At 46.7% G+C, this 9,478-nt stretch overlaps 1 non-coding gene across 1 annotated transcript; it reads right to left on the bottom strand.

The window, feature by feature from the left end:
- Positions 1-3,158: 3,158 nt before the first annotated feature.
- LOC114005023 (U6 spliceosomal RNA) lies at positions 3,159-3,262 on the bottom strand. The gene has a single exon (XR_003546964.1). It is a non-coding gene; the product is annotated as a U6 spliceosomal RNA (small nuclear RNA).
- Positions 3,263-9,478: the final 6,216 nt, after the last annotated feature.

The following is a 9,478-nucleotide window of genomic DNA, read 5'->3' as shown; positions in this document are numbered from 1 at the left end:
AATACCTTTGTTTTGACCCGTCCATGCCCCCTCTATTCATTCCAGTCTTGGTATTTAAAATTTCCATTCTGCTGTGACAAGTTTCTTGACTCTTCACCTCCTTGGCTTATTGTAACTCTTGGCACTTGTGACTTGAAAAATCACACCAGGTGCATGTGTGTGCATGCTCAAAATCCTGGCAGGATGGAGAAGTGGAGAAAAAGGATTTTAATGCAACCATGCCCTATTGGGGAGTGGATGTGCATTCATTCTCTCTCTCTCTCTCTCTGGTGAGTGCACATGCCCTCTAGAAAATGAATGAATGACTATCTCCAAGTGACTCCAACATACAGCCAAGTTTAGAGTCATTGATCTATTTGAACTGCCACTTCCTTTCACCAGAAATCCTGGGTAGAAACAGGAAGCCCTGGAGGATATCTCTATCCCAACACACACCTGAGGCTGAGCAAGATTAGGGGCACTGCCCAATCCAAAAGGGAGCTGTGGTTGGAAAGTGGGTATCCCTGTGGGCTAATGTCAGAAACGCCCAGTAGAAAGGGAGGAGTTTCTAGTTTTTAAGCTTTAGAATCAGTTCATAATGGGTAGTGTTATGGGCAAGTCCTTGAAGTCAGATAGAGCTGGTTTGAAAATACTGGCTGTCACTTTCTGGCTGTGTGACCTCAGGTAAGCTATGTAACCTTTGTACTTCATGTGCCTTTGTCTTTCAAGATAGGGATGAGACAGTAGATGTGCAGCCAACTGTTACTGGAGATGATGTTTGCTTTCCTTCCTTTTTCAAAATTGTATTTTATTAATTTTTCTCTGTTGGTAGGAGAGACAGGAGACAGCACTCCCAGCAGGGTCTTGGTGCTGGGGTACACCCTGCCTTAGCCAGCCCTGGATCACGGGCACATTTTATGTTCCACATACTCAGTGGGGCCTCTGGATAAGAATCTGGACGCTTCCCACTCAGTTTTCTCAACCTCACAGACCACGGCAAATTTCTTAATCTCTCTGTCCCTCAGTTTCCTTTCCTGGGCAACAGGACTGACAGCAATAAAGTCCTTCTAAGACCAATGTGACAGTTAAAGAAGAAAATACAAAGCAAAGAGCTTACCTAGCCCTTTTGCCTGTTGAATTGTAAAAGAAGCCAAAGCCTGTGGCCTGGTGGTGAAGGTGGTGGATGCCACATGGTTGACATGTAGCTTGAGTCCAGGACTCTGTGGCTTGAGAAGGTGTGTGCATATGTGTGAACAAAACCTCAGAAGGAGAGAGAGAGAGAGAGAGAGAGAGAGAGGAGAAGGGATTATGGGGGGTGCTGTGTCTCGCTCTCTCTTTTTTCTCTCAGTCAAGCACATACATACTCAGGCAGAACCAAAAAAGAAAAGAAGCAAGAATAAATTATTATTATCGGGGCCAGCAGGTGGCATGGTGGTTAAGGGCACTGGATTCCCACATGGCTGACCATGGTTCAAGTCTTGGACCTGGTGGCTTTCTCTCTCTCTCTCTCTCCCTTCCTCCCTCTCTGGTCAAATTAAAATAAACAGATAAATAAAGTTAAAGAAAAATAATTTAAAAAATGATTGTTATCATTATAGTTAGTTATTCATCAACTGTAAAACTGCTGATAAGATAGGTTCCTCATTTCTCATTCGAAATGCTGGGACCAGAAGTGATTTTTATTTTGATTTTTTTCTTTAGATTTTGAAATGCTGTTTACATAATGCAATATCTTAGGGATGGGACTCAACTCTAACCACGAAATTCAAATATGCTGTATATACCTTATACAAGTGACCTGAAGATAATTTTATACAATATTTTGTTTTGATGGTGAACCATCACATGAGGTCTGGTATAGAATTTTCCACTTGCGGCATCATGTTGACACTCAAACTTTAGAGTATGGGAACTTTTCAGATTTCAGGATTTCAGAGTAGGGATGCTTACCCTGTGCTAATGGAGATTTGAGATACTATATTTAGAATGCTTAGCACATTTCTCCTCTTACACAAGGGACTCTATCAATGGCAGTTATTACCAATATGAAAGGATGGCCCTTCTCCTTAAAAAGTCAAACAAATCAATCTGAATAAAGGCATTTCACTTTAGAGGGGATGGTGGAAATATTTATCGTCATCTATTTGCTGAGTGGGAGTTCATAACAGGATAATAATGAGAAAAAGAGGTCATATGGCTTTCATTTTTTTTTTTAGAGAGAGATTTTTGCTATAGGGCAGGTGCGCACCAGAGAGACAGAGAGAGAGAAAGTGAGAAATCATCCCAGGGAAGAGGGCCATGCCACAGTCCCTTCTCCTCCATTCTCCTCTTGGGATCTTGGGCACACACGCACATGTGCCTTGTGTGAGTTTTAAGCCACCGGGTCCGAGACTTGAACAGCAGTCAAGTATGTGGGAGTCCAGTGATGCAACCATTATGCCATCTGCTGGTCCCCACACTCCTTTCTTCAGTGCGTTAGCTGAAAACGTATTTCTGTGCGCAGACTTGGGCATTTTTGCATTAAGCATACACATATTTGTGGGAGTATAGAAATTCATCCAGGGTAAGTAGCATACCCATTGTCTCATACATGTGTCATTATTTGTGTTAGAAACATTTAAAATCCTCCCTTTTAATTAAAGATGCATAAATTTTAATTAAAGATGCATAAATTATGGCCATGCATATTCTCCCTGCCAAATAGTGCTAGCCTTTGTTCTCCTATCCATGTGCAAGTTTCTTTCTTTCTTTTTTTTTTTTTTGAGAGTTTTTTGCTATAGGGTGTGTGCACTCGCTAGACAGACAGAGAGAAACAGAGAGACAGAAAGCAAGAAATCACCCCCCCCAGGGGGATGTCCATGCCACAATCCCTTCTCCTCCATTCTCCTCTCGGGATCTTGGGGACACACACACATGCACACAGCATGAGTTTAAGCCGCTGGGTCCGGGACTTGAACTGCGGTCAACTATATGGGAGTCCAACGACATAGCGATTACGCCAACTGCTGGTCCCTATGTGCAAGTTTATTTCTGTCACTCAGCATCCTTCTAATCCTTACCGCTCCCAGTCTTTTCAGCCTCCAGCAGTTGACATTCATCCATCTACCTCTGCAAGGCTGCTTTCTCCCATGTCCACATACTGGGGAGAATGTGGCGTTTCCCTTTCTGCACCTGACTTATTTCACTCAATGTGCTTCATGTATTTGTGTGCTGTGCTCACACAGGGGCCACACTGATCTTCTCTGAATCATTCCAATTTCATACACGTGCTCCCAAAAAGCACCTTGAGCAGACCTCACCAAATACATTTAAACTCTTGCTGAAGAGCTTTCACTTCATGCCGTGTCGATAATAACGAGGACAGAACTGGAGTCAGTGGGACTCACAGCAGAAGATGGAAGACAATGCTTGTATCTATCTGGAGAAAAACATTTAAAGGGCTTATTTTTTGAAAAGACCAAAATAGGGAACAGCAGTTGGTGTAATGACTATGTTGCTGGACTCCCATGTAGTCAACTGCAGTTCGAATCTCAGACCCGGCGGCTTAAACTCACGCCAGGTGCATGAGCATGCGTGCCCACGATCCCGAGAGGAGAATGGAGGAGAAGGGATTGCGGTGTGGCCATCGCCCCTTGGGGGTGATTTCTCACTTTCTGTCTCTTTCTCTCTCTCTGTCTTTCTGGTGAGTGCAAGCACCCTATAGCAAAAACCTCTCCAAAAATTAAAAATAAATAAATAAATAAATCGATTTTGAGAACGAAAGACTCAAATTCTGTTTGGACATTGTCCTTTTCCTAAAGTGACTTTTTTATACCTAGAACAAGGTGTAGGACCTGGTAGAACTTCTGAAGTATGAGGCTTTGGAGATGATTCTCCTTTTAGTTCTTTGAAATACTTGATTTTTTGAAAGAATTTATTGTATTTATTATTTTTTAAAATTTGGCCAGAGAGAGAGAGAGAGAGAGAGAGAGAGAGAGAGCAAGTTACCAGGTCTGAGACTTTAATCGCAGTTGGCCGTGTGGGAATCTAGTGCCTTAACCATGTCACCCGCTGGCCCCTGTTCTCCGAAATACTTCTAAAGAAACATTTAAGATTTTCTCATTTTCTATAGAAGACCTCAGTCGATGGAGCTGCTTTAATCAATTCCTTTCGTCTGAATTTCTGCAGCCTTCCTTTTTTGCTCGTTAACATGCACCTCACCACTGCTATTAATGATTAACTTTTCCTGGTAACGGTTTTATGATACCACAAGGAGAGAAAAAAAAAGATCAACATCTTCCTGGGAGAGTCAATCCTGTTAGCTGTGTGTTCATGGAGGGTGATGAGGAAATAACCGTTTTTAGTGGAATAGCACATGCCAGTCGTCAGTTTTCCTTCACCCACATGACCTCATTAGACTGAGGTGCCAGGGTTACATTGAGAGTAGTCTGAAGACTTGGGATCCCAGCGCTCTAAGAGGTCACACTGAGCCCCTCTTCTTCAGTCTGTGAAACAGAGATCACACTGCCTTACCTATCACACAGTTGTCCTGTGCTCCACTGAAGTCGCCCATGAAGCAAAGCTCCGTGAATGGTAAAGTTCCATGTAAATAGAAACCATCCTGTTAAAATAATACCGGAGAACCAGAGGAGCCAGAGGCATTGATCAGTCTGAGTTTGAAGGCCTAGGAAGGGATCCACCAGTGTAAGTCTCAGGTAGAAACAGAAGGCCTGAGAACCTGGGGGCCATGGGTGCAAGTCCCAGAACTCAGAGGCTGGACACCTTGGAGTTCTGACATCCAAAAGTGGGAGAAGATGGGTGTCTCAGCTCAAGTAAAAAGAGACAGAGAGAGAAAAGGAATTTGCTTTTCTTCTGCCTTTTTGTTCTAGGAGGTTCCTTAGGTGATAGGATGATGCTCAATTTCTCTGAGTGAAGGAAAACCTTTGGTCCACTGATTCAAACACTAATGTTGTCCAGAAACACCCCCACAGACACCCCCAGAAATCATTCTCTACCAGCTATCTGGACAACCCTGAACCAACTCAAGTTGACATCTGAAGTGAAGGTGTCACCAGCTACACATGAACCAAGAAGACTCAGATGGAGTGAAGTCTTACAGGACCATGCAGGGCAAAGCTTGGAGGACCACCGTGTGGCTCCCCCACTCCACATTTTACGGGTTTACAGGGGAAGGGATGTGAGTACGCCTCTGTGGTCAACAGGCTTTGTGGCTTTTACTTATATTTTCCACATGAAGATTATTGAACTTGGGATACTATCCCCCACCCTCACCCTCTTTTTTTTTTTTTTTACAAAAAAAAAAAAGATGAGAAATCTTAATAACTAGGTTAAGTTCTGGCAGTCAGAAAAGAGCAGAGCTAGGGGTGGAACTCCAGCCCGGCCACCAGCTAAAGTTGTAGGTGTAAGCTCATGCATCTTGGCCTCCCCAAAACCATGCGAAAATAAGCATTGGCTCTTCAGTTACAGCCCACTAACCCTGTGTGAGTTATATGATCTTAAAGAACCCCAGAGGTCAGGTGGTAGGTTGTGCAGTGATAAAACAAAAGGATGAACATACATGGAAAAGGTTCTGGGTTTGCATCCTGGAACCTCCCTGAAATGCTTGACCTATGTATACAAGCCTGTGGTCTGGGCTGGCTGAGATGAGGGATGGATTGTGGCATGAAGACTCTGTTGGGGGCACTCCATCTCTCTGCCTCTATCTCTATAGCTCATTGAAGAAATAAATAAACTGAAGTTTTTGCTTTATTTTTTAAAGGAAGGGTAGTCTGAGGCCCGGTGGTTAAAGAAGCCAGATACCACAGGACCAACAGTTTGAATCCCAAGCACACCAGCTTGAAGAACACACCTGGTGGGTATGTATGCATGTCCCAAACCTCAAAGGGGTGGAGAAATGAAAACAAGGGGATTGTGGTGTGACCACCTCCCATGTGAGGGTACTCTCTCTCTCTCCCCTTCTCTTTCTCGCTAGCAAGCACACATGCCCTCTGACAAATTAAAAAACAAACCAAAGCAAAATAATGTACCTGAGATAGCTCGCACAAGGGGTTTTACATTGTATGCTGTTCCTGTGATGTGCAAATAAGATAACTTATTATCAGTGCTCTCCAGCCAGAGAGCACTGGGAACAGGGCTGCAGTTAGGCAAGCTGGGCTCAGTTCTCATTGTCATGAGGGAAAACTCAAACAATGGGAAATGGTGGGGGGGCCTCAGTGAGAGAGTGCTAGAAATATTAATAAAAGATGTGGGCTTTTGTCTGATGCTTTTGGAGGGATTTAAGAGACCATGGCTTTGCCTTGCATTAGATCTGTCAGGAAGCTGGGATAATCCGATGAATGCACATCTCCTGAACCTTCTCCGCAGGGAGGGCAGAGTACAGGCTAAAGCTGTAATCTGCCCGGGGCAGCGGCTGGTCCCGTGAGCCAGGACAGCTGTTACTGGGGTACTTGTGGCTTGGGCAGCATTCTTGCTTTGTCTCGCTCCTGCTATGATGAAAGAGGGTCTTGTTCTTATCTAGATCCACCCTGGGTCTTTTCTAATGCTGATATCCTGGGAAACTTTATGTTCACCTTCAATAGAACGCCAAGGCCCAGGGATGGTGCTGGCCAGCTCCTTCTCAGCATAAAAGAATCCGTCCAGGGTGGACTTAGAGGTGTTGGACTCCCAGGGGTTATGAGTGACGGTGCTCATCCACATTGCCACGACTGGGCCTCTCAGCCACAGGGCACAGGTGGTGCATCCTGGAGTCAGTTCCTCAGACTGCCAAGAGCTTTCCTCCCCAGCTTTGGGCATCAGGTTCGAGGCCACTGCCGGGGAGTATTTCAGAAACAGCATGAGGGTGGGGAGGCTGCAAGTTAGAGGACCCACCTGGGACTCTGCCTTTGTCTCCTCAGAGCAGCAAGTGTGTATTGTGTGCCCGGACCTGGGCTAGCTGCTGTAACACCCACCAGCTCTCGGAAAAGTCAGGCAGTTATGCTAAAACGGAGTAGAGCCAGGCCATGGGCTGGGAGGGCCAGCTGCACTCTAAGAGTGGTTTCCACCCCTGTACGTGGGAATCGCCAGGCTGTTCAGATAGGAGTGGCCCGGGTTGCCCCCACTGAGGTAAGCCTCTGGGACTCATGCCCCGTGACACGCTCAACGTCTCCTGGGGGCTAGGTGTGCAGCCAAGTTTGGAAAGCACGTGTTTATCTGAGCAGTGTTAATGATGGGCCGGGGTCACACACAGCCGCTGAGTCAGATGAAGCTGCGGTCCCCAATTCCTGCACTCGCCTTTCCATACAAAAGCTGGCAGAGCAGAAGCAGGTGATGGACTCTGGGAATCTCGTGGGCTCCTGAAGAAAAATCTTCGGATGCTGGAGACTCCAATCCCAACCAAGGTGACAGGAACTCTGTCCCCTCTTAAAGGGCGCTGTCCCTTTGTCTTAGTCCATTCGTGCTGTTGTAACAAAGCACTCGAGATGGAATAATGTACAAAAACTCGTGGAGAGCGAGCCACCAAATCTGAGCTAAATAATGATGCCCTTTAAAGACCAGCAGGGCACAGACGATCCCACTGGGCCGACGCAGCACGACCCGCTGAGGGTCAGGGAAACTGCTTCAGCCAGAGACGGCCACGTGGGGCGCCACAGCGGCATCTGGTAGTGGAAGAAAGACACCTGGCTTTACCTTCCGCGTCTCCTTCCCACTGCCCTATACAAGAATAAGGCTCAGGGCCGGGGCATTCTCCATCAGAGCCTCTGGCTGCCCCAGGCTAGCGTTTCTCTACTTGTTTGTCTGTGTGTGGATTATTCTTTCCAAAATCCACCGTCGCGGGGGTGGGGTAGGGGGGGTCAGTCTCCTCCCCACTTTTTGCCTACCAAGTCTCAGCAAAAAAACACGCATTATTTCTCAGTTCCTGGAGGCTGGGAGGTCGAAAGCTAAGGGAGCAGTCTAGGACCCCTAGTAAGGAGGAGGGACGGAAGCACAAAGAAAACTGAAGTCCCCTACGTGTTCTGGGGGGGACACTAATCCATCCGTGAAGGCGCGCCCTTAGGCAGAAGCGACTCCTCAAGGCCGCACCTGCAGCGCGATTGCATCGGGAGGAAATTTCACTTGGGCTCTGGGCGAGGCGCGAACCTTCAAACCGTAGAACTCTTCAGTTTCCGAGAAGCTCCCGGCATTGCAGAGCTGCGTTCACGCAGACAGGGGCGCCCTGCAGAGTCCAGGTGAGCTGGGCGCCCTGCAGGGAGCTCGCGGGGAGCACCCGCGGTTTCTAGGGGCGCAGGTACAAGGAGGGCTGGGCTGCTCCCGCCGGGTCGCCTCCCGGGGCAGCGTCGTCCTAGTCCCGGGGTCCAGCGTAGCAGCTCTGCAGCGGGTGCTTGCTGGGAGACAGAGGAAGTGAGAAATCACCTCCTCCCCGCACAGCCAGGCCACGATTCCTTCTCCTCTGTTCTCTTTGGATTTGGGGCATACACGCCCATGCACGCGCTGGGCATGAGTTTCAAGCCACTGGGTCCTGGATTCCAACTCCGTCAGCCTTGTAGGAGTCCAGCACTTTAACCACTATGCCACCTGCTGGCCCCACAGAAAAGTTTTTTTAAAAAAATTAAAGTGACGTATTTCCATTGTTCAAAATAATGATACAGTGCTTTGCATGGGAAGAAGTCCAACATCTCAAAGTTCTTGATTTCGTTCATTTAAATGCCTGTGGTTTGGGATTATGTGATTGCTGTGCAGGTGGCTGGATCCCACATGGCCCACTGTGCCATTCGAGTCCCAGACTCATGGTGTTAGGTGTGTGCCCAGAATCCCCAAAGGAGGGAGAAATGGAGAAAGGATTGTAAGGTGACATCCCCCATGGGAGGTGCTTTCTATCTTTCTCTCTGCTGCTCTCCTACAAAGGAAAGAAAAGAAAAGAAAGAAAGAAAGAAAGAGAGAGAGAGAGAGAGAGAGAGAGAGAGAAAGAAAGAAAGAAAGAAAGAAAGAAAGAAAGAAAGAAAGAAAGAAAGAAAGAAAGAAAGAAAGAAAGAAAGAAAGAAAGAAAGAAAAGGAAAGGAAAGAAAGAAAAGGAAAGGAAAGAAAGAAGGAAAGAAAGAAAGAAAAAGAAATACCACAGACAGTAGCTTCAAGGGGCCAAAGCAGTGGTCTCACCTGCTGTTCTGCCTCAGCCCTGACAGGAGTGGCTCAGAGCCCAGCAGGGTCCCTCAGGAACCCTCAAAAACCCTCTCCCTTGGTGACCACCCATGAAGTGGAGCCTGGGCTCCACTTCTGAGTACTTTGAAATGCAGGCATAAGGAAATCAGCCCTCTCAGGGGCGTTTGTGGCTTAGGAAAAGACATTGCTCAAGGAAATAGCCCCAACTGTGGATGTTTTCCTAAGTAACAGCCACCTTTTAGATTTCCAAGATTAATAGAAAACAAAACAAAACAAAACAAAACAAACAAAAACCACTGGCATAAATGCAAAGAGCGTTCTTGTTTCCGAAAGTGAAACTCATGCCCCCGTGGTAGAGCAGAGCAGG

This window comes from Tupaia chinensis, unplaced genomic scaffold (assembly GCF_000334495.1).
Source record: "Tupaia chinensis unplaced genomic scaffold, TupChi_1.0 Scaffold141305_1, whole genome shotgun sequence".
Taxonomy (NCBI): domain Eukaryota; kingdom Metazoa; phylum Chordata; class Mammalia; order Scandentia; family Tupaiidae; genus Tupaia; species Tupaia belangeri.
The sequence above is the reverse complement of the archived record's forward strand: the minus strand, read 5'-3'. Positions and strand labels throughout refer to the sequence as shown.